At 38.0% G+C, this 25,060-nt stretch overlaps 1 protein-coding gene across 4 annotated transcripts in view; it reads left to right on the forward strand.

Moving 5' to 3' along the window:
• FGF14 (fibroblast growth factor 14) overlaps nt 1-25,060 on the forward strand; it is a 411,789-nt gene that overhangs the window by 340,460 nt on the left and 46,269 nt on the right. The gene's annotated exons all lie outside the window — the stretch shown is intronic.

Below are 25,060 nucleotides of genomic sequence, written 5' to 3' on the forward strand. Positions count from 1 at the left end.
TTTTATGTGCTTGAGTTGAACAACTGATGTGCCTGTTGCCTATAAAACTGAGATATAGCACATAGTGCAATGATGTGTAAGTGGATATATAGTAAGTACAGCTAGTTGTTATTATTCTTTTCTTGCTTACATTTCCTTTCAGCACCCATCAAGGGTGCATCTGTGTTTTATGTAATAAAGACAGTGCTTTCAAGGGTATGTTTTTATTAATGCTTTAATATTTCAGACAGAACAGATTTAACTCAAGCCACAGCAACAGATTAACATGACATTTCAATAACAGTTACTATTAGACAGTAGTGACATAACTAATTTTGCATGTTTTAGAAGTGAACGTAGGTGTAAAATTGATGTCCCACATTATTTTGTTTATTTGAGGACACTGAACTCAGTTGTTTTGCATTATGTTCATACCTTGCCTTGCCTTTTCAGTTAAATCTCCTGTTTTCATATATGGCAATGCTAGGTACACTTTTTCTTTTCCTTTTTTCTCTTGAGTTTTCACTGCAATGAATAACCAATGGCCTTTTCAGAAGGAAGCCTGGCTATTTTGATAAAAGTTTTAGCTTTTGATTTTGCAGATTTTGTGATGGTTCAGACCGGGCTTTGCTAAGCTGCCAGATAGGATCTTTTTCACTTCTGTCTATATAAGGAGAAAGTTTCAGTGTTTGCTTTTGTTCTTGAAAAGCATCTGTCCATCTCATGACTGACATTTAAATCAAATTCCATTTGTAATGGTTTGTTTATTTATTTTATGAACTACTAAATGTGAAGATTTGAAGAAGCAAGAAGAAACACTTCTTTTAAAATAATAATTAAAGAAAAAGCTGTTCAAAGCATTTCTTTTCTTACTGTTTGGCTTATTATTCAGACCTCTATAAATCTACGGATTTATGGATTTCAAATAATCTGTTTTTGCCATCAACTATGGCTTTTAGTGAACTGGATCTCCTTCAGAATTCAAAACTAAACTAATACTTTCCTTCTCCAAGTCTGCTTTGCAAACATGAACCGGTCAGTTCTAGCAGTGGTATTACCACTTTCATCGTTTAGCAGGTAGCGTAAATATCATCCTTGCGGTTTGAGGCTCCAGATTTGGTGAGACTCCACATTACTGAGCTGTCACGCTGGAGATGCTGGGGAAGGGGGAGGTCTCCACGCAGCCCCCAGTGCTGTGCTGTAGGGTGCGCTCTGCTCTTCTGTATTGCACAGCTGTACAAGCTTCTTCCAAAAATTCAGTTTGGCCAAAATATTGCATTACTCCATGTGAACAGAAGGAATTCATCTGGGAGAAGGTTTTAGGCTGGAGGAGAAAGGAGGTCGGTTCTCCATGTGGTCACAGTTGATCCAAATTTATGTAATTTGTAATACTGCTGATATCATGGCATTTGACCTCCACATGTCTCAGACTGTGTGGTTTTATAGTTTTCACCTCTGACTTCCTATCTGACCATAATCCATTCCTTAGCAAACTAGAACAGATAGGATTTCTCTTATGGTTTTCACTCCTTCTGTATTCCATTTAAAAAATAATTTTAGCTCAGCCTTACTTGCCATGTTTAATATACCACTAAAAATGGTTACATTTTTTAATTAAGAATTAGGAATAGATGAAACAAGGAATGGTTGCACCAGCATATTTCTTAATAGCTCCTGTAGTTTTGGTCATACCTACAGTGAAGTTTCCTATGTATCCTTCTGTGTAGGGCTTTTCAATGCAATAAGAAGAGTAATATGTTTGAAATAGTTCTGATTCCACCCACAACACCTTCAGTGAGTAAACAAGGCAGAACTTTATTGACTTAATGGTGTGCGAATCCCTGTAGTGCATTTAAGTGCATCATTTATAAGCAATTTTTAGGAATTCTGTGCCACAAATGTTAATATTAAATTTTAAAAAATCACATTTAGGATCTTTCATGTAAAATTTCACATTCTAGTTTATAAATATCTTGTAAAAAGGTCATATTAAACATCCGTTAATCTTTTTCTCTAGAAAAGTATTATAGAGAACTCTTATGTTTGGTAGGGGATCTGATATGCTGAGACTTCTTAGCACAGTTGTAGTCTGGACATGTCTGTAGAAGCATACACTGAATTTCACAATCGCTCTTTTGTGCATGGTAAGCATTTCAAATCCAATTTAAACATTCTTTGTAGCTCCTAGGGAGACATGTTGCCTCAGGTAGCTGGATTCAGCACTAGGATGGTTTTAGTCACCAAATCTGTAGTCTGGTGGTCACCCTCAGAACTTCAACTGAGTCAAGTGTCCAGGGCTGTACCTAAACCTGGATATGGATAAGCTTGAGTTCATCTTGCTTATGGAATTAATCCCACTACATAGGTTGTGAAAGGATTGAATGTGAATAGAGAAATGTGAATAGAAAAACATTTTCCCGGTCATCAGTTAAACTACAATTTTGTGACTTGAATTTCTATTAGGTTAGTAATATGCACTTAATGGCATTGCAGCTACAATGAGCAGATTTAACTTCTAAAGCCCAAACCAGTTGTCCTCTCCTAGTCATTGCTTAGTCAGAGCAAGTGGTACCAAACATCAACTTAGAGCAGGGCCATGCCTGACTGGGAAACTTCCTTCCCCAGGTCACACTTATCATTCCCTCACAGAGTCCTTTGCTCAAGTTTCATGGTCAGTTCACCTCACATTTCCTATATTCTCTTCAGATGTGTTCAACCTTGGTCCTTAAGCCATGTCTTATCCTGTAAACTAAAAAATCTAAAACTGTAACAATTTCAAGCAATGGAAATGAGGAGAGACCAAATAATTTTCTGTCAAGAACTTGATGCAATTATGTATTTTTCCCATGTGTTTAGTTAAACTCTCTTATGCCATACAGTATTGTACATGTCAAAACACAGCTTGCTTCAGTAGATGTAGTCAACTGCTAAAAATCTATAAATCTTTTTACTGTTTACCACCAAGGAACATTATAGTGTGTTTATCAGTTGGTGTTTTTACCCTTCAGACATAAGAAATAACAGATCTGTTGAATCTTAGTGTATCAGACTCCTTCTGTGCTGGTTGACTGTGCTACGCTGCAGTGAAGTGTTGGCACAGCTAATGTGGGCAGCAGCAATCTAACCATGGTGGTGAAGCAGCTGTAGTAGGCTAGATGTGGTGTGGGACCTCTTTTCACAACACATTTTTTGTATCCCTTTTTTTGAGTTTCATGCTTCCTCAGCTGGACTCTCAGCAGGTCAGTGCTAGGTAGTATAAAATCAGCCGTGGTAGAATAGACTGCCACGTAGGCCTTGAGGGATATCACCTTACCACACACGGCTGTGAGGGCTGCGTGCCTCTTCCTCTCCCTTGTGACTGGGACCATGAGGAGCCCCCAGACCTGTTTTAATCTCAGCATTTCTCAGCTGTCCCCTGCTTACCAAGGTGCTCCCTGCTACATCCAGATCTGGTGATCAACACACTCAGTTGAGCCCCATGTCTGATTATTGTTTTCATACTACCAGACTAGTAAATTAAAAACATCACCATAAGAGATTCTGAGATATGAAAGCGTAAGGTGCTTTTCTCGTACATTTTTCTTCCTTTTTTTTTATACTTCCCTAAGGTTTCTAGTTTGGGTTTGATATTTTTTTAAAAACTCCAGTTTTACAGACCATTGGTAAGTAACATGGATTAAAGAAACTGTATTTGGATCTTTTATGAACCACGAAAACTGACAATTTCTTAGCTTAAAACAGCAGTCACTAAAAAGTGTTTTGCTTAGCAATTCATGCAAGCAATGTAAATGCAAAGAAAAGCACATTTTATTCATGCTGGCAAAAAGGGATGTAATTTTATAGTTTTCCTATTCTTTAGTCCCTGAGCCTGGGGGAGTCCAACACACATTTTGTCCTAGCAACATGTATCACAAAGGGAAACCAGTTACACGTCTGTTTGCTTAAATGGCCGTTTAAAAGTTCTTTTACATTTCTACTAATTTCAAGTGCTGCTCTTTTTATAGGTTTGGGAAGTGGTGGGCTGGAAGCTGTTATCAAAACCCGGTAATGAAGGCTAGAGGCAAAAATCTGAGGCAAAGTAGGCAAGTGAGCAAAATTAAAACAGAAGTTAAAAATGGTCCTTCTTTCAGCTATTCCCTGAGTACTGAAGAAGCTTCAAATAGATTTTTCTGTTGAGATCTAGGCCAAAATAGACAATCTGAAGTTGAAATTGTCACCACTAACCTACACTTTTCCTGCTTAGCACAGGTGATGTTTACAGTCTTAGAGTTGTTTAAACATGTCCATCATTTGTGCAGATTTTTAAATATGCAGGAGAAATTGGTACAGAAGGCAAAGCTACAATAGTATCTCGATATCCACAAACATAATTGTGCTTTCACATGAACCGCTCTTTAAAGCAATGTGATTTTGTCTTTGGTTTGTGATTGCATTAAAGCTTAAGATCTTTCATTCCTGTAATGTGTTGTGTCAAGCTTTGGAAACATTAGGTTGCCTGACATGTTGTTGCTACTTTCTTTCTGACATATTATCCCGTGAGGCAAATGGGCAATCTGCACTGGCAAGTTCCCTGGTGGCTTTGTATTGGCATAATTAATTCTCAATTTAAATCCCTTCACATGCTGTTCTGTATAGTAGTCGTCAGATGGAGCAGGTGTGCCAAAGGGCTGTGTGAACTCTTGAAGGTAAAATGATGAGTGAAAAGGTTAAGGTACAAGAATTAGCTTTATTTCTAATTGTAGTTAATTGTAAGCATCGCTATCAGGAACAGGACGTGCCCTGAAGTAATGGGCAGTCAAGCAGACCCAGCAAGTCCCTGAAACCTGCAGTGACCAACCTCTCTACCAAACTGGACAAGTCCTGCGAGCTCTTTCTTAATGGTTGCCTGCACAGGTGACCAGTATCTGTGTGACAGGATCCAGGGGCGAGAAGGAAGATTCCCTAGGATGTGTTGTGGCATACTAGTCCAGATTAGAGACCCCTTTTAGCATCTCCTATGCACTGAAGCTCACTGTTTTCTCTGCTATTTTATAGGTGTAATATAGGACAAAGACTAGTCTGTTCACCTAAAAAAGGGGGGGAAATGGCAAACGGTTCTACGTAATTATTACTTGAAATATTCCACACCACCTTCTGCTTTTTATCTTTATTCCCCAAGGTGCCTGCAGGTGTTGTTTTTTGCTATCACGCACTGGCAGCATTATTGCAGCACTGCCTTTCGGTGGTGTTGGAGGCCGAGCAGTGAATTTCCTCGCCTCCTGGTTCTGCTCACCCTAAGCAGAGCTGCATCTGTTTGGTGGCAGCTTACAGACAGATACTTGCTACGGCAATGCTTACTGCAAATGCACATCTGAATTCTCAGCTGTGGAGTTTCATCCAAATGATTCTTTGGCAGTTCCCTGATGCCCATCTTTTCATAATTAAGCCATCACACTCTGTTATGTATTGTCTCCAACCCAGAAGTACAGAAATACTTCTTTTAGGGAACTAGTCTGGGCTGATAAAATAGTTAATATTTTAAGGTCACTTTGGGGAAGACTTATTTTAACACACACAAATATATCCAGATTTGGGTGTGGTTGCCTAGTCTTGATGAATTTTTGTTACATAACTCTTCTCATACACAGATCTCCAGCACAAAAGCCCTCTGAAATGAGCTCGCTAACGAGATAGCATAGGTACTAAAGCTATATAGAGAATGATGATTAATAGAGTCTCCTCCTCTCTTTCCTCCCTCATCCATCTGGAACAAAACTGTGGCAGACTAGAGAGATACACATTACTTATTTTCTGTCGTTATGATCTGGGTGGATTTATTCAGAACCCCTGAGAGGCTGCAGAACAAGCACATTTTGATTTTGCTTTCTGATTCTGTCAGAGAAGCATTTTCTGCTCATATCCCAAAATATGGATTTAGGTTTGCCTGCGCCCTAGGGCAAGCAGCAATCACTTCAGGGTCAACAGCAGCTTTTCTGTGTGTTAAAATGCCATCACTTCTAAATATTGTATCTTGCTACATTCGAAGAGTGGGATCTGAGGGTTTCCAGATTCTCACTGGATCACAACACTGAATTTAGCCCTTAAAGGCATTCAATGTCATCATGTTTTTAAAAGTAAAAGAGTGTTAGGGTTCCTCTGTAGAGACCTTTTACTGCTGATAATTCAGACTTCTTTCAGAAGGATGAGAAGCACACTTCTAATACTTTCATTTTACAATCCCTAGTACATTCTTGACATGGTTTTCCTCCCAACAAGGTTTATGTATGCCACCTCACACAATTGCAAGGTATAAATATTTTGATTAATACTTGTGTAATGTGACATATATAATCAACATTTGCTCATCAGTTTGAATTTGATATAGTTATGCGACTGAATTGTAGTGATCACTGAATTTCATTTTTTTACCTCACAGTTTTCTATCCCTTCATTTTTAGAGGAGTAGAGCTGACTTGTGCCCAAGGCAATGAGAAGGTTAATGAAACACAAAAGGAGCATATTTTCCATCATTAAACTATCTGTGAACCATGAAGCAACGAGCCAAATATTTGTACTACAGCTTAATATAGTGCTATTTATTCTCTAGATGTTTATAACATGAATCTTGTAAACCCAGCGTACAGGAAATAACTGGGTAAAAGCTGTGATCCAGAATTATTTCTCAGACTTTAAATTTGGGGATTGTACAGTCCCTTGAGTGACAATTGCAACAATGTATTTAGAAACTGGCATTGCAAATCTAAGATTTGCCTTTATATGTTACTGGCATTGTGATATCTTAGTACGCTCAGCAGAATATGTCATAGTATTCCCTAGTAATTAGGCTATATTAAGGTCCAGATTCATATTCCACAACAGCCGATAAGTCAACAGACTTTGAAATCAGTAGGAGTCAAACATGCTAATGTACATTTTAAAAGTTTTTTATTTTGTGAGAAACATTTTTTATGTTACTTCAGGTTATAGATTGCATCGTGTTACATAATAGCTGGATACCTCACATTTATTCTTCTAGGATTTCAAAAGATATTTATTTTTAATCCAGTGTGGATACAAAGTCCAAGCACTGCCACCTGCAGGTACTCACCAGTGCACTAAAATATTGCACTAGTTAAATTTCTGGTAGTGCACAACTTCTAACTTTGTTATGATGCTGGATTCCTTTCATATTTTAATCTTTTTCTAAGGCAACCATTTCTCATAACAACATTTTGCAGTGGCAGAAACTAATTGTAGCAGTATGCAGGCACCCTACTATCCTGATATTGCCTTCAGGCATACAGCATTGTGCCATGCTGTAACAGATGCTCTCAAGGTATGGTAGGTGAAGAAGATCAAACTCCCTAAAATCTCATTTTTCCATCTTCTCCTGTATATGTCTTAAGTGTCCAGCCACTATCTCCAACTCGTTTCCTAACCAATGTTTCTCAAAATGACTTCCAGTCTCGTCACCACTTCCTCAGCAGAAGCTTCTATGTTGGAAAAATGAGCTGAGATACTTTGTTTTAGACTATGTGTGACCAATTCTTTTATATTCCTTCATTCAAAGCAACTACCAGAGCAGCCAAGGGTGCTACACTGGAAATGAGATAATTTGAGGGATGCATAACGAAGACAGTAAAGGAAAGTCACCAGATGATACAGAAATTTACACCCCAGTTACTTGCCGTGGAGTAATAGCTATGAGCCCATTAAATATTCAGTGGGAAAGTGCAGCTACTTGTTGGCTGTTGCAGAACTTCATATGTGGGAGTATTGTTCCTGCAATAGTGCGTTGTGCTCTTCTTATCCCTGCAATGCAGTCAGCTCTGAGACCAGCAAGAGCTGGTTTGATGATGGAAATATAGCTTGCTGTCCTGCCTAGGATTGGACAACAGTAATTAGTTTGGCACCAGAAAATCCAGAATAAGCATAGTTATCCTTCACTGACAAGTTGCAAGGCTGAGCAGGATGATTCAGTGCCATTACTATCCCAATGGCAACTCTTGTGGGCCCAGAATGAACTTTGCCTCACGAAACTGAAAAAGAGATGACAAAGAATTATTTAGCAATTGAACAGGCACAAGTTGGTTTGGAGACACTGAATAAAATTATATAGGCAGCAGAAATATCACCAAACTAAGCCAGATCCTAACTCACCAAATATAGCTGCTGTTGTTGCAAGCCATCTCAGAACTACCAATGCTCACATGTGCCACTCACTTCTTCATAGAAGTGACCTGCTGGAGCAGGGTAGCAAAGAAGGGCGGATGCATATGGATTGTGGCACATGTCTTTCCTCACCAGAGCATGAGCACATCGCATGGCACGAAAGTCTGGGCAAGCACCTACTCTACTGCCATCTGAACAGGAGGAAAGTCTTTGCTTTTCTTCCCCACCATGTTAAGACAAAACGGATTTAGAAAAAAAACTGAGAGAACAAGGCAATCATTACTCTACGAAAATTTAAATAAATGTGCACTGGTATACAAAAGCTAAAACGAATCTCAGTCCCTACAGAGAAGAACTGTTGCTGCTGTTTTGTTCTTACAACATTCAGTAATTTCTACCTGATCATTGAACTGAGGTGCAGTGTGCAGGCAGTTTCCTTTGTACTTGAACTTTTGATCTTGAATAAAAAAAAAACACGTATTTTTGAGTAGAGCCACTACTTTTCATGAGTCCTTATTAGTATGTTTGCATTGTGGCATAGTCCAGTTGCTGAATTCTTTCCAGATATGCTTTGGTGTTTTCATCACACTTAAATTAACTTGAATCAGTACTGTTTCATATACATTTTTATTTGTTTCCTTTGTTTGTGAGCATTTTTATTTTTGACTACGTTAGATGCCTCTGATAAAGTATTTTCTCTGGGAATCCAGACTGTTTGGTTTACGTTATTGCTTTTTTTTAAAAAAAAAAAAAACCAAACCCTACAACAAATACCACCACACACTAGATTTCAGGACAGATTTGCTGGGGACACAATGTTTTTTGCATGCTCCTCTTTGTAGGTTGTGATTGATTAACAATTTGTCACCCTGTGTACTTTCTTTTACCTCATCCGTGCCCCAGAAACAAACTGGCTACCTTGAAATAGAGCGTCTTTGTTCCCTAGCATTTACAGGGGGCAGAGAAGTGTTTGGAGATTATGATGGAACACTGGGAGTGAAATGCTGAGGCAATAAAGAATGATAGTTTTTCTTCTTTCATTTTTTAGTGCTTGTGGTATGGAGAGTTGTAAATCACTGGTTTTCTTTTCCATCTTTCTCCATGGTTTTGTTGAGTCTGAAGGAGCACCTGGGTCTTGTGGTCTCTGCATCTTCTGTGTTGCCTTTCCTTATGAACTCGTCTATGCCATTTGGTATTTGGGAGCCTTCCTCTGGGAATTGCAAAAGCCTTCTGCATTCCTGGAATGGTACTGAGTCCTTCTGCAAAATGGCATTAAGCTCTACACAGTACTCACATGTGGTAGCACTGTCTTTTTTTGTCCTTTGTCTTCTTGCTTCAGAGCTGTGCTTTCCCCATGTGATGAAGAGCATCTTCCATTAGATTTTGTCTCTTTTTTTAAAAGTGTCCAAAGGAATATCTGTATTCCCTCTGACTTCTGGCAGCTGGACTTCTATGCTGGGTTTTTTTTACCGTCAGGCTGGAAAAAATCCAGGATCCCTTTCCTTATCTAGGGCACTAGTATCCACTTGTGCTGATAACCTAGGCAAAGAAGGGACATTTCCAGGACACAGTGACATCTTAAAGCTTATGAATGTATAGTCATGTAATCCTTGGGCAGCAGAGGTAGGAAATCTGGCCAGCAGAGCCAGTGTTGCAGAGACAATGGAACTGTCACGTTGATGTTAGAGCTGTTTGTGCTGACAGACACCTACACAGACTGCCACAGTGGAGAAGTGTCAATCAAAGGCTCACGTAACTCCAAGGATTGCTATTACTTTACTTGCAGAAGGTCAGGGTTCGGCTGTCAGGACTGAAACTAGACTAGAATACATGTATGCCCTGGTAGAAGATGCTTTATATTGTAAACCATGTCTGATATATTTTCAGGAAGAAATCTCTCTCAAGATAATTCCTCAAATAGTTCTCAGCCTAGATTTCTCTCTTTAGATGTCCTTGGTTGCTTCATAATCTTTCTTTTGGGGGACTGTTTGATACCAGCCCCCAGGCTGCGTGTGTTCCTATCCCACTGATGGCAGCTCTTGTTCAAAGGACATTTGTAGCAGCTATTTAATTCTGTGTGGGGAGCAGAAGCCTTTGAAATGGATGCAGTTGTGGTGAACTGTCAGAAAAGAGCATTAAAGAAACAGTTTTCCTGTATTTAGAATATTGTTAGCATTTTACATAATTTAAACAGTTGGGAAACCATGTTTTACTTATTTGAATGCTTCTTACTGTGACAGGTCTTGCAGCAGAGCTGTGAAGGGAGTGGAAATATTTCAGAGCAACCCTGCTTACTTGGGCAATACTAAATTCTGTGAAAAGGCGGTGATCTGAGGGGATTAGGCTGTGCTCATACATCCCTAAAAGTATTAGAGAACAGCAGCAAGCAAAAATACTAATTTAAGAAAGGTCTCATCCTTTCCCCCTCCTTTCTTTACTATTTCTACTAGGCACATCTGCCCTCACACCACTGTGGAGGAAGCGAAGGTTGTCGTTGTTCAGAGGGCATTCAGTGGTTTTGAAAGCTGCAGGTGAAATTAAGAAGGGAGCCTCAGGAATTTCAGCAGTGGATGATTTTGCTAGAATTAAGAGTAAACATAACTGATCGTAAAAGGACTGGACAGTTTCGTAAATGTAGCTGCATACTCTGTGGAGCCCGTTCAGGAATATTAGAGCCTGACATCCTAGGGCCCTCAGCTGCTTTTTGTGACTCAGTATGCTGAAGGTATTTATATAAGGACTGATAGGCAAACTCTTGCCATTTCACTGTTTAAAATAATTTTCTAATAATTTAAAAAAAAAGTTGCCAAAAAAAACCCACACCATTTTGTTGTTTTGTTACCAATCCTGCAGATAAAATTAGGGAATATTTTCCTTGGTTTCTGGTTGTTCATTTTTGTGCTTCTTCGAGAACTTGGTCTCTCAGAGGAAAACAGTGACTCCTTTTACTGTGCTTTTTGGGAGAGCTTTTGAACAAGCTTCTTGATCATAGATTTTTCAAAATACAGTTCACTTTACCTGAGCCTGGAGTAATAAATAGATGGACAATGGGTTTAAAGAGAAAACCTGAAGCATTTCTATGGGCTTGTGAACTGAGGAAGATCCAGCAGCCGTAGTTACCAACACAGTGGTACAGAAGCGGTAGAGGACCAGTGCCAGTCGTCTACATCTCTTCATCTGTTTATTTGCTAAGATGTTAAAGATTGGCACTTACTGTGCAAGTGCAAAACAGGAAAACTCTGTGTTTGGGAACTGGAGAGAAGGACAGGGAGGGGTTATTTATGTGGTAATACCCTGTAGAGCATCATCTGAACTCAAGTCTGCCATCCCAAATGGCTTGGTTACCATCACATCTGATTTCAGATAAAAGCCAATAGTGAGAAAAGTGTGTTATTTTTTTTCTGTGATTATGCAAAGCATGACTGTCATGCCTTGCACACCAAAAAACAGCTGGGATAATGCCCAGGTTCGCCTCAGACTTCAGGTATCTATCAGCCATGCCTAACTCGTGAGTTCAGTTCTCCTATCACCCTCTGTAGACAGTGGGATAGAGGTTAGAGGAGTCACCAGAAAGTCACTTATTAGGCTGAATTTGGTTTCTGGAGGTCCTTTTCTCTATCAACAAGCCTTCAAACTGCAGCTCCAACTTGGACATCTTTGGTAGGATGAATTCTGGCAAAATCAGGCTTCTTACTAGGGCAGGACGTCAGTGCTGAGATGCTGAGGTACACACACTCAACCAGCTTGTCTTTTTCACCATCCATTTGGTTAACGATGGTCTTGAAACGGTTATTGATTCTTTTGTCGATTTTAAGCTAAAACTGATTTATTTAACCAAAACTAAAAATTTTATTTTTGACAGAAAAAATCCATTTCTTCTACCAAATATTTAGCATTAATTATATTTAGCTTCCAAAAAATAATAAAGAAAAAATCATGTAAAGTTTCAAATATATGTTTTTCCTTTTCTTCAGTTATCAGTTTCAGTAAGTTACACGTACAAAACAGATATACTCTTGGCTTCTAGCGCTTCATCTTTGACACTCTTATTCCACTTTATGTACTGGAAAAAAAATGCTGTCTGTCCTTTGTGTGCCATTTGGTTTGACAGGGTCAAAAGCTTCCAAATGACTGAAGCCATGGGTTGCCATCTCTCCATTACCTCCCTCCATAGTAGCAGCCACCAGCTGACTGTACAGCTCCTCAGGAGTACTGCTCAATTACTCATATGTTGATGGTCATTCTTTCTCCACTTGTTTACAGTCTCAATACAAGGAACTTGTAAATTAATAAAAATGACATTGCCAAGATGTGAATCGTCTTAGCTAAATACCACATCCCTTGCTGCAGAGAGCTGAGTTACCTGGCAAGGATATGGGCTTTGTCAGTGCACTTTGTGCTTGTTTTACCATGGGCCACATTACATCATGGCACACGGTTTAGCATAGGAGGGGAATCAAGTCAAGACCCTGCCATCCTTAGCAGTGCGCTAAGTCTAGCTATGCTTGTCTAGACATGACCAATGCTGGGTATAGATGAACCTGGTTTCTGCCCCACTTTCCTCAAGCGATATCCCCCAAGTGATCATAGTAGCAAATGCTACACAATTATAGCTGATTTTTCTGGAGTGCACACGCTAATGCCAGAGGTGCTTTATATTGTGTTACTGTCGTCAAGAGTTGTTCTGTGGTGAAGTGAAGAATCAGACTATTATACTGATTATTTTTTAATTTATTTTGAATACAGCTCAGTGCCATCACTGGAGTTTCAACATAAGCGTGAGACTGAAGTTATGACAAGATACCAAGTCAATGGCAAAACTATCTTTCTGCAAGTCATCAGGCAGAATGCATGAATTCATTTTTAAAAATATAGCCAAAATTAATTAATAGCATAACAATTCATATTTCTGAGAAACTAATAGAAACTTTACGAGAAAATTTATGCTAAAATAGCAAGATCTACATTGTCTTCTAGCTGGTTGTCATAGTCCAATTTCAATATACCTTCTTATAATAACAGCCTAGTCTTGCCATCATTGCAACAATGCTTTCTTGATATAAACATTTAAGCATCTGGTGAAATATGGGGCACATTTTAAACTTTATCCTTTAAAGTCCTTTAAAAGATAAATCCTTTAAAAATGGATTTAGCATAATCTCAGTTTGATAGATATTTATGATACAAAAGATCTATCCCACCTGCTCTTCTCCTTTGTTGAAGTAGAATTATTCTTTGTTATTTGATAATACTTTATTAAATGGATTAGGTATTTAAACTCGGTTTTCCTTCCCGGAGTTCCTTCCTTTTGTTAGTGTTTGGCAGCACTGAACGGATTAAATACATTTAGTATACAAAATTTAAATAAAATAGGAATGGCAGCTGTCCAATACAGAAGTGTAGCTTAGCATAATGAGCACTAATAAAGAAGATAACAAGTCTATTAACTAATATTAATTCTTAGAGAATGGGTGCAATTAAATGCAGCACAATACAGAGGAATTTAATGGTTACAAAGACATTAGTGTGGCTAGTTTAGCAATATATGTTTTTACTTTTAGAAACATGAATCCTGTTATTTTTAATTATGCCTCCTTCTATCTCCTTGAACACTCCTTTTTCTACATGCACATTTGGATGTGGAACTTTGGATTTTGTCCTCTCCTCCTCAACCTTTCTAATTTTTTTTTTTTAAAATGAATGAATGAATGAATGAATGAGCCATTTCAACCACTTCTGTGCATTTCCTCCAAAAATGCTCCCATTCAGCAGCATGGAGAAGCTTCAAACTGCGTATGATATTCCAAGTGTAGTAACAGCGAAGTCATATGGATTAAGAAAACAGTTCTGTGAATAGAGCAGAATATGACCAAAATCTCAGATTCTCAGTGAGGAGTTGCACTACACATGCCTATCAAAGACATGACTTTCAACATGCCAAGTCTCTTTGGGACTTACATGGGGAAATGTGTCATCAAAATCTCCTACTCTGTGCGTGTGTTCTAAGATACCTTCTCCAGATGTTTTTATTTCATATTTACTGTATGTAAGACAGACTTTCTTTCTGTGTCTGTGTATTATCATTATTATTACTTTTTACATCAGAGTAAGCACATTTTAATAAAATATAATGGGTGATGTCAAGAACTTAAAGTCTTAACTTCCGATTAGCTGTTAATAGAGCATACCGATACAGGATGGTCCTCGGGTCTGGGGAGGAGTCGCTCTTAGTAAGTTATCATTCCCCAGACCCATTAGTGCTTACAGCAACTTTAATTTCGTATTATCTCTGAATTTAATTAATGTTGTTATCCCATCAGATTAATTATGAAATCGTTAATTAAAACTGGAATTAGCACCGTTGTCTATACTTCCCTACTGAAAAACTAATGCTAATTAGGCATGTGTGGAATCACTGAAAACTGAAACCAAATATATTGTTATGTTTTTACTACCTTGAATGACCCATACAAATGACCTAGACCAGTTTTTCTTTGAAAACTTTTTCAGCAATGACATGCAAACTATTTTTTATATTTTTTTCATTGAATAATTTTTTCTGATTTTCTCTGTGGTGATACAATGGAAACCTTGGAGGACATTTTCAGCGAAAAGCTAGAATTATAATGATACAAATTCTGAAATACTGTAAAATTCATGAACAAAGTTATAGAAAAATGTAAAGGAGATGATAAATCCAAATGATAAGGACATTGTAAGATTTGATGAGGTTGATGATTGCTTTAGGCTGGAAACAGATTGTGGAGCTTGAGTTTTTCACTTTGTGAAGTTTGGGTTGTTTTTTCCCCTGAATTCAGTATGTTTTAGAAATGATCTGTGATAGTGTTCCTTCTTTTCACCCCTCAGACTTCTCTACCCTCTGGAGCATAAAATCTATTTTGAAAAGCTTCTCTCTCTTAGGCAGAATGCAGTGGCTGTGTCCCAATAGTGGTTTGCTCTTTCCTCTCATAAGATAACCAGAAATAATAGCCCATTTCCGGTGGGTTTACACCCTTTCAGGATTTAGTAAAATTAAAGCATTTTGTTGAATTTTTGCAAAGGTATATTTTTATAGCACGCTCTGTCATATCATGTTATTTCTTGCAAAGCTTTGATGTGCACTGTTTTGCTGCTTGAGTAGATACTGCATGCCTGCTTGAACAGAGTTTTATTCAGAGAGTATTTCTCAGTGGGCATGCAGTCAATTGTAGAAACATTTCCTGATTTTGTGGTATAATGTATGATGATAAGTCATATTACTATAAGTCACAAAAAATATCTTTTCACATCTAAATGCTTTACAGTCTTACACTGGAAGACAAAGGTTAGCATTCATTGCTTCATAACTATACATTAGAGATTTAGTAATAACGGAATAGAATGTATTTTCATTATGAATATTTTAATATACTATAAAATAATAATACAAATAAGGAACAATTGATTTTAAAGTTAAGGTTGTTCAGTGGTTTTGCTAGGAATACTTCTTTCCATATCCACATACAAGTAGTTACTTTTTATATAGCTTTCTTTGAAAAACGTATTTCTTGAAAAGCATATTTTTTCTGAGCTATGCTCACCAGAAGTGCAATAAATGAATTCTAAGCTCTTCTATACAAGGATCATTAGTTTTATCTTGGTACGGAGTACCAAATAATGAATATCTGTTCCTGGCGTTAACACTGGTACGCTGTGCATTTGCCTATATAGTAGATGGTGAGTTGTCAAATTTGACCTGTATCTTGGCAAATTAGATTACAAGCTATATCTAATTGAAAATTCATATATCTGCATTACTACTATGACTTGCACAGCCCATATACTCTCAACAAACCTCTAAGCTTGAGCTCAGAACTTTGTTATCACAGAGTTTACGGACTGAAAATGTCATGTGCCCCAGAGCACAAGGCAAAACTTGCTCAAAATTATTCACTGTGTCATATAGGCATCCCTTTAAGTTTCATCAGTTATCACATTTAATTTTGTACTCGTTCCTCATTACTCCTATAATCAACACGGATACTGGGGGGTGCGAATGAAGGGAAAATCAGTAATATTTCCTCTAAGCGTAGGGCACAGCCTGTAATACATAATATAAAACCATTCAGTTAACCAAGCTAGATGCAAAGGAGCTGGCTCTAGCACAGCTAGCAGCATTGTAACTGCCTCATTTTAGCGCTATGCCCATTCTAATTAATTTCTCATGAGAGTAATGAATATGGATACGAAAGTATGCTTACTGTATTTTCTCCTTTCCAAAGCCAGCTATCCCTGCATGACTATTCCGTACTGAAGAGGTACACTGGATGCTAGAAGTTAACTTGATTATGTCTCTTTACGTGGCATTGCACTAAAGGATGCTACCAAGTGTCTCAAAGCAAGGAATTTTTGTAAGGCTATCTGCAGTGGATATCGTGGTAGTATATAATTCATGCAAGATAAATTTTGATGCACCTAAATTTCCATTCCGGTCCCCCTTGGAAACTTTCCTGTAAATTTAAATGATGGACAGCATACACTGGGAAATATTTCAGAGGAGCTTTTTGCAGAGGCAGTCTATTAGACACTAAGAGACAAAAGTAGCCAGTTAAGGATGACTGGTTTGTTTACCAGCTTTCAAGGTTTATACATTTTAAGACCACACATCTCATAATTTTGAACAGTCAACCTTGCATCTGTCCTCAGAAATATGTAATATACATCTTCCGTAATGGCCTGTGGTGAAAGAACAGGTAAATGCAATGCCAGCCAGCTTCACAGCATTTTATTCTCATGCCTCCAAATTTGAAAGAATGGACGTCAGAAATGTAAACACTATTCCATCACTGACCTGATCATGCTGTACAGAGAGGGAAAGCCACCTTCTCTGAATATTATCTGGTCTTTGCTTTATCAAGTCCAGGCTACTCTAAGCCCTGTTGGCCAGAGCATTGTGCAGTGAGAAGTCATGCTAAGTCGCTTGTCTCTGCTGACCTTCTGTCCTTTTTAAAGTTAGCATTTTCCATCATTCTTCTTCCTTGTTTTAGAAGTATTACTTGCGTCTTGTCCCTAAATGCCTGAATTTCCATGTGGATATATTGACATGTGTTTTGTCTGAATTTGCCCCTCTTACCAAGCGTTCCACCTAGTACCTGTCTTCCTTATCAGTTATTCGTGGAATCGCTGATGAATATGGCACAGCACCAATCTAGGATGATTACTTAACAGAGTATAGTTGAGACATGTCTTAATTTTTTTCAGTCAAAATGCTGTAAAGCATCAAGTAAGGTGCTTTACCAAGTTGAAATATGGTGTATATAAAGACAGTTTTCTATGTCAGATACCAAACTTAGAGTAATATTAGAGAACGAAACAGGATTTCTCTGACAAAATGTATTTTCTGTAATATCATGTTGAATTGCCTAATTAAATTCCTAACGTTTCGTTCTTCACTAATTAAGTCCAATATAATATTTTAATATTTTCTCTTTTTTTTTTCTGGTTGGTTGGTTGGTTGGTTTGTTGCCTGGGATTGGTGCTGTATTAACTGACATGCAGTCAGTCCATTTGCCCACTTCAAATATCGGCACAGCTTTAGAACCAGAGTTTCCCCACTAATTCCCATTTGTATTGAAAATGAACATGGTTGTTAGAGATTCTTCTTAGGCAGCACTTTCACTTTTGAGAAGAAGAATGCATGCTCAGTTTTTTCTGCAATACCAAAAAATTGTCAGCTGTTTGTAGAGATTTTTGTGATGGTTATTGTTACCTACAGAACTTTGATAGTGTAAAATAGTGCAAAACATAGAAGATTTTACAATACACATTACTTGTCAGTCATGCATATTCACACATACTGTGTATGTCACACCTACAGACACAACTTTTCTCATCTATGGGCAGAAATTGTGAAGTTACATTATGTCTCTCACAAGGGATAAAAAGGAGACCGACAATAGAATTCTCCTGCCCCTAAAGTAATTGGCATGGTAAGCACTATTTCAGCAAACCTGTAATGATCCCCATGTCTCAGTGACCTGAGAAATTGTCTTTTTAGTATTTTGTAGTCTACTGGGTAGCTTAGTTTCCAGAGTTGTTAGATGGTTTCTGTGCCACTGGAGTCGGGACTTAGATGGGCCCACACTTTCTCCCGAGCTGCAAGTCAACAGAGACTCAGCAGCCCTTTGGGAGCATGTATATTTTATGCCTAGATGAAAGCAGGCTTCTTATGCATTTATTATACACTTAATTTGGTGTGACAGGTTGCATTCATTCTGCAGTTGTGAGTTTTGAGAAAAGGAGTTCTTTCAGTAAGCTTTGCATTTACATTGTACCATGTGAAGTTTGGTACAGGTAGTCCATTCAAGGGTTGGTCTGACATACATTACAGAATCCAGAGGAAAATTTGGATCCAAAGTGAATGCAATACCAGCTTAAAGATGTACCAACATAATGCGTTTAATATAAGAGGAGAATTAAATATCCAACAAGTGATAGGCATGGTAATTAGCGTTCCAGGTGGTGAACTGTTACCAGATCCAGTATTGCATGCAATCTTCAAAGCAGTTCTAATTTGATTAATAAAATGAAACTTTCTTAAAATAAATGGATACAAAGCCATTAACCAAATGCAGTGTCCGTAATAGTTTCTGTTGCAATTAATCAGAACAACATCATATGGTCAGTTTTAAGGGATGTTTCAATGATGGAACGGAGTCTTAGAAACTACGTTTGAAGTCATCTTTACTTGCATTTCTTCTAGTAACTCTGAAAACAGTAAGATCAGATCTTACTGAGATGGCATCTTACCATCTCTCTGAGCTTTTGTGTCTTTAGTTAGTTTGAAACTTCTGCAAGCTTTGCGTAAAGCCTGAAAGAAGAGGAAGGTAGGGAAAGGGCAGGGGCGTGTATATGAAAGAGTGTCACGTTGAGACACCAGTATGAATTCTGTGGTCTGTAGTCTTTGGACCCTTGGTCTCTGCGTGAAGCGGAAGTTGGGGAACAAATACTTGGTGAGAGTGACCATTGAGTCTAAAAGACTGTGCAGTTCCAAACGAAAAGCAGAAAAAACTTTACAAAATTGAATATTTTTTGCAAATTGTAGCTGAAAATTTTATGACCCTACAAAAGTAGAGTTTCCTTACGATCACAGTTTCTGGAAGGTGGCTGTATTCATATTTCTGTCAAACTTAATCAATTATATTTTGGCACTTACATTGTATCTTTATGTCAGTTTCTCCTTATCTGTCGAATAAGAAGCAAATAATTTCTTGTTGAAGTTCAGAGAAATTATCTGGTATGTTATTCCACAAACTGCTTCTCTAATCTTTAAAAAAAGAACAGTGTAGGCAGATGATTTCACCTAAATAGAGGTTTTTTTGGGAAGTCAGGGGACTCCATGTGGGCGTAATGATCTACATTTATGCACCTGTGGACCTCAAGACTCAGGCAATTTAAGGCATTAAAAGCTTTATTTGCTTGAGTACTTCCATTAATTTTAGTAAGGGTATTCACGGTAATAAGCACCAAGCTCAGAAGCGTTTGCAAGATCAGCCCCTCCAGTATTTAAACAATTGCGCAGTTCTGGCACCTTTGCTGCTGAATTTTACTCCTTTTTTCTTGTGTAAACAAATGATGCAGCTGCAAATGTGTGTCTGAAAACAGTGGTCGTCTTCTGTACTGGAATGTACTGGGCCACAGATACTGTACGTGATTCTGTAATTCTCTAGTTTTCTCCTCTGCTTTGGGAAAAGCCCAACAACAGTGACAGTGATACCTGTTAGTAAACAGATGATGTCCAAATGCTGACAGCTGTACTGTAAAATACCTATTATGGATAACCTTGCCATGCTATTTGACTTTGCGAGGAACGTCTGTCCTTTTCTAAATTGAATGATTGGATGGAAATTGTCATTCTTAATATGTTTACCTTCCATTTAATGAGCAATCCCATTATGAAGGCTGAAGACAATGCAGCCTTGCACTCAGGTTTCGTTACAGTTCATCAAAGAAAATACCCTTGCAATGTCAGAGCTCCTCTGCGGCAGACAGTACCAGGAGCTGCTTAAAAACGCGCCATGAAAGAGGGAATCGTTTAAAGCCAGTGCAAAAAGATTAAAGGGAGAAAATTTCAAACTAGGACTTATCTAAGGCCAGGAAATGCCTCAAGGTACCATCTGCAGAATTTCAGTATTTTGCACCGTCTGGTAATATACTGCATGAGGTCTTCCAGTAATCAGGGCTTCTCCTCCCCCAGCGCCCTCACCCCCCTGTTCCTATCGCCCAGGCTTCACCGCTGTAACAGTCTAAAGACAATAGAAAGACTTTTTCAGAGATTTTTTTTGCTTTTGTGAAACTTCTTTGACCAATTTCTGCCTATTGAAGTTAAAAGCGCTGGAGGTGGCAGAATCTGTATTGCTGACTGAGGTTTTGGATGACCCACATTTTATTTGGCTAGTCAATAAGTGTAAAGTCAAACAAGTGTAAATTATAGACAAAAATCTAACATATAATGGCCAGGGTACATGTGACGTACCGTATCGATGCCTGCCTTTTGCGATCTATTATTCCAGTGGATGATTTGCATTGGTACAAATGCTTCCACCAAACTTAATTTCATTAGTAAACTGTGGACGATAACATGGTCACAAAAAGGGACTGGCAGAGTTTGTGGCCATCATATGGTAAGCTCCATGTATGTCTTGTGAAATGCTGGGTCTATGCGTCCCATCGGTTTCAAGGGCAAGCCAAGTTTGATGAGCCATTCAGTAAAGGCCAACTCTGTGATTATTTTTCATCTTCTATCATCTGGAGCTAGCAAGACGGTTAAAAAGCCATGTTGGGTTGAGATACTTTCATTGCGGCTGTTTATTTCCCATGCCTCTGACTTTCAAAGACTTTCCATGACTGTTCAGTCTCATTTAATTCCTGACCCCCACCTTTTTTTTTTCCCCTGTCATGTAAAAATTTGAAATCAATGCTGCATTTTACAGTGAAAAAGCTGTATGGACACCACTTGTTCAGTTCTCTGGAAATCCCCCAATTTGTAGCATTAAAATGACATTTTCCACTGCATTTTAGTAAATGAACAGATCGTCTTTAAGGCATTCTATATGCTTTTTCTATCTTCGAGTCCCAGGCATTCTTATCTTCCCGATTACACAGATCATAAGTTTCTAAGCTTTCCTACAGCTTTAGGTTGAATTAGAAGCATAACAAATTATAGCACATGAACATCAAGACTGTAAAATCATGTAACATCTGACTATAGTAACAAAGCCGCATATTGACTGGATATACAGACACTGTGCTAAATTTGAATCTGTATCTCAGCAGAGTTAGTTTCCCATAGTTCAGATTAATAATATAGAGACCCTATTTTAACAAGGGTAAACAAATTCACTAATATTGTATATATTTAGCTGCAACTGGAAACTGAAAAATGTGTAGGTGACTATTAAAAATTCTTTTTCTCCTGTGTTACCACATACTCAAAGTGAAATTAGGCATTATAGTTAAGGATACTTAGGGACAGAATTTTGTTATTTATGCTTGCATATTTTAGACACCTTTCAAACTCTCATTGTGAACTTCTGATTTTATTTTCTTTCCTAACAATTACTTTTAATTTGAAAGAAACAAGAGCCTCAGAAATCTTCAGACAAAGTTTGAAACGAAAATTGAAATTATTGTAAAGAAGTACGATGAATCTATTGAGAATAAATCATAACCATTTGCAAATGAGGACTACTGGTTTTTAAAGTACAGACTGAATGTTTACTAGGAGCACACTATTTGGTTAAGCACAGCTAATTATATATTAAATTGAAATAATACCTTTTTTTCAGATTCTAGGGAAATCCTCATGTAGCTTCTTGGAGGTGATGGTGGAAATAGCAAGTTAAGTTACTTCTGTATTTTCAAGGGCTACTGGAAATAGTAGAGACAGCCAGGCAAGGAGGTTAAAATAAGGGTAAAACAATTGGTTGGTGAACCATGATAGCCAAAAGGAAAAAGAAATAGGTTTTTGCCTTACCCAGTAGATCAAAGCAGTTTCATGTTCAAGGCTGTTGCAGAGAAAGTCAGTTGGAGTCAAGAAGGGGTTTTTTACATTCTAGGGAGAAGACGAATATCCCGTTTGTTCTTTTTTTTTTTAAGAGTATTGAAATTTCCATTTACAATGCCATGTGAAGCAGCCTGAAGCAACTTACAACCCTTTACACCAAAAAGCCAATTTACTCATGGGAAAACCGCTGAAACGGAAAGCCATTTACTATTAGGATACCCAGCTGAGGACCGATGGGATTTTTTTGAGTGTGTACATGTGTGTCTTTGTGGTGCTACCTAAATGAGTCACGTCAGTCAGTCATCTTCCAACTCGAAAAGTACCTGCAGAACAATGCCTATATGTAATGGGGATCTATTGGAAACAGTCTGCGGCTCCAGAGCTCAGAAATGTAAAGGGCCTGTTCTCCCCTCCTCCCATTCTCAAGGAAAAAACAACTTTTCCTTCAGTTTCTTTCAAAGCCACATTTGGCATAGTAACATAGGCCGTCTTTGACCACCCTTTGCACTGCGGACTCCCTAAGACTTTGTTTTCCAAGCACAGTTTTCCCTTGCAGTCCTCCTAAATTTTAAATTCACTGTACATTTCAAAGTTTCTTTTTTTTTTTTTTCTGAAGGAGCTACTCTATGGTGGTGGTGGTCTCATGGCTGTATTTGCTTACTTCGTGTGGAGTAACAGTGACATCCAGTGGTTGGATATTTCAGCCAGATGTATAAATCACTGTACCAAGCAGTATTTCAGTGAATGTACTCCTGCCAGTGCTTTGGTTAAAGCCCTTTCCAAGGTTCCCTTGGGTGGGAGGTGAGGGGAAACACAAATAAACTTTATAGCAAAAGAGATTTGCTCTGGGACTTTGAGCAAGTGTTGTGCTGAAGTGGAAGAAAATTCTTATGATTTTAAATCCAAAAAGCTTTTTTTTTTTTGGTTCGTTTCTGTGGTTTAAAATCTGTTCATGCAGCAGTGGAAGGTTGTTACTTATTGCATCATGACTTTTTGAGTTTTATTTTGTATCTAAAGTTCACATAACTATGCAGCTGTGCACATAAAAGAAGACATTTTCCTTTGCCATCTGCAATTAATATTCTTGTAGCTGAATAGAGGAGAGAGAGAGGAGATAATGGGAAGAATATTTCATTTATTTTCTTTGTGGTGTGACATGTGTTTATTCTAGAGACTTGTTAAACTAAAGGGTCTGCTATTACATATATAAAAAAATCCCAGTAACAGCATTCATTCTATACTGTGCAACTTGTTGGGTAATTTTTTGGTTGTCAAAGCCTGAATGAAGCTCTTAAGCATGAAAAGAAACTTCTATTATTCTTCATCTGAACCAGTCACGTTGGAAGGCATTTCAGACATAAATTCTTCCCAGTGTGTTACTGTGCAAAATTTTCTTGTAGGCCTACTGGCTTCCTTTCTCAACAGATGAACTATCAGATAGCAATGTAAACCTAAATAGATTTTATTATATTAAGAAAATAATTTATTTTCAGTCTTATCTCAAGTTCTGTAATAGTCTTTCCATAAGCTTTCAATAGTCATGATTTTCCTGGTCAGTAAAGAGAAAGAACAGTGGAGGTACCTTTCTGCACATTCCTTGCTGAATGGTAAAGGTTTTTTGGTCCACCCAGTAAGGAGTCTTTGTTTTGAAATGCAAAAACATTTGAGATAGAGTCTAAGCTTTGTAAAGGTCAAAGTGCTGGTGCATTGCTTCTGAGTTATGGTGGTGGTCAGTCCTGAAACAGCGCTCAAACTGATTAAGACAGATTGCAATGCCTACAGAGTAATAAAGAAGTGTTGCTTTACGGTCCCCCTTGGTGATGTAACTGAAGAAGTCAACACGTTGCAAATCAAAACAGGCAATGTTATCATAATTTCAGGCCAAATACTGGGAAGCCTATGAATTTTGTTACCAGTTAAGGAAGTAAGAAACATTGATTTCATTTTGAGAAAACAGCAGTAAGTTTCTGTTTCTCTCAGTTTTGTGTATTTTCCTGCTTCTCTGTGTACCCTGGTCCTAGTAGTTCTTGAGGAAATTTCTCATTATAGATTAGGGAGAAAAGCTTTGAACACAGAAAGCTCTTGTTGACCTTTCAAAATCTGGTGATTTGTCACCAATCTGTTTCAGGGTTAATATGAACAATACCTTTCAGTTAAAGGCTGAGAACTGTAAGATTTACTTTGAAGTCCCCCTAGGCTGGAAATCGTGGTTTCAGATGTGTGTGCAGTGAAACATTTACTGTGGAAGTGTCTGAGAGGACGTGTCAGCAGTTATTTTGGGGCAAATCTTGTGCCTGTACAAGCCTTTGTATGTGCCCAAGCTGATTAAAAAAAAAAAAAAAAAAGGGTTATTTTAGCCCTCAGATTTGTGTAGTTTGATGCTTAGTTTAATTTTATGGTTACCTTTCAGTTCAAAATTTAAGGGAAAAAACTGGTGTTCGCTCTTCTTGGCCTCAGTTGTCATTAAGATGTAAATCATTCAGTGCAGTCAGGTAGGCGAGCTGCTGGGGAGACACACTTCAGGGCTGATTTCTGATGTGTGAAAAAGAAAAGAGGTGGTTGGCTTGCTCCAGTACTTTGGCTGTAGATGGAGACATCTCTCTAATGAAATTCTTTTAACACGAAGTATATAAGTTTCTTTAAAAACTACTTCACAGCATAACATGCATAGGAGGTATAATTTGGAAAAGCACTTTTCTCAGTTACAGTTAAAATAATGCTTTGAATAAAAGGGGTTTTCCACTTGCAGTTCGTGTATTGCTAGTTAAGATTATCTTCTGCTCAAAATACTGTAATTACTTCTCTTCTGACTTGGAAATCAGTTGCAACAGTCCAATGCAACTACTTCCTTCAAAGCAATCTAATTTAGGTAATGAAGAAAGAAAA

This window comes from Phalacrocorax carbo, chromosome 1 (genome assembly GCF_963921805.1).
Source record: "Phalacrocorax carbo chromosome 1, bPhaCar2.1, whole genome shotgun sequence".
Taxonomy (NCBI): Eukaryota; Metazoa; Chordata; class Aves; order Suliformes; family Phalacrocoracidae; genus Phalacrocorax; species Phalacrocorax carbo.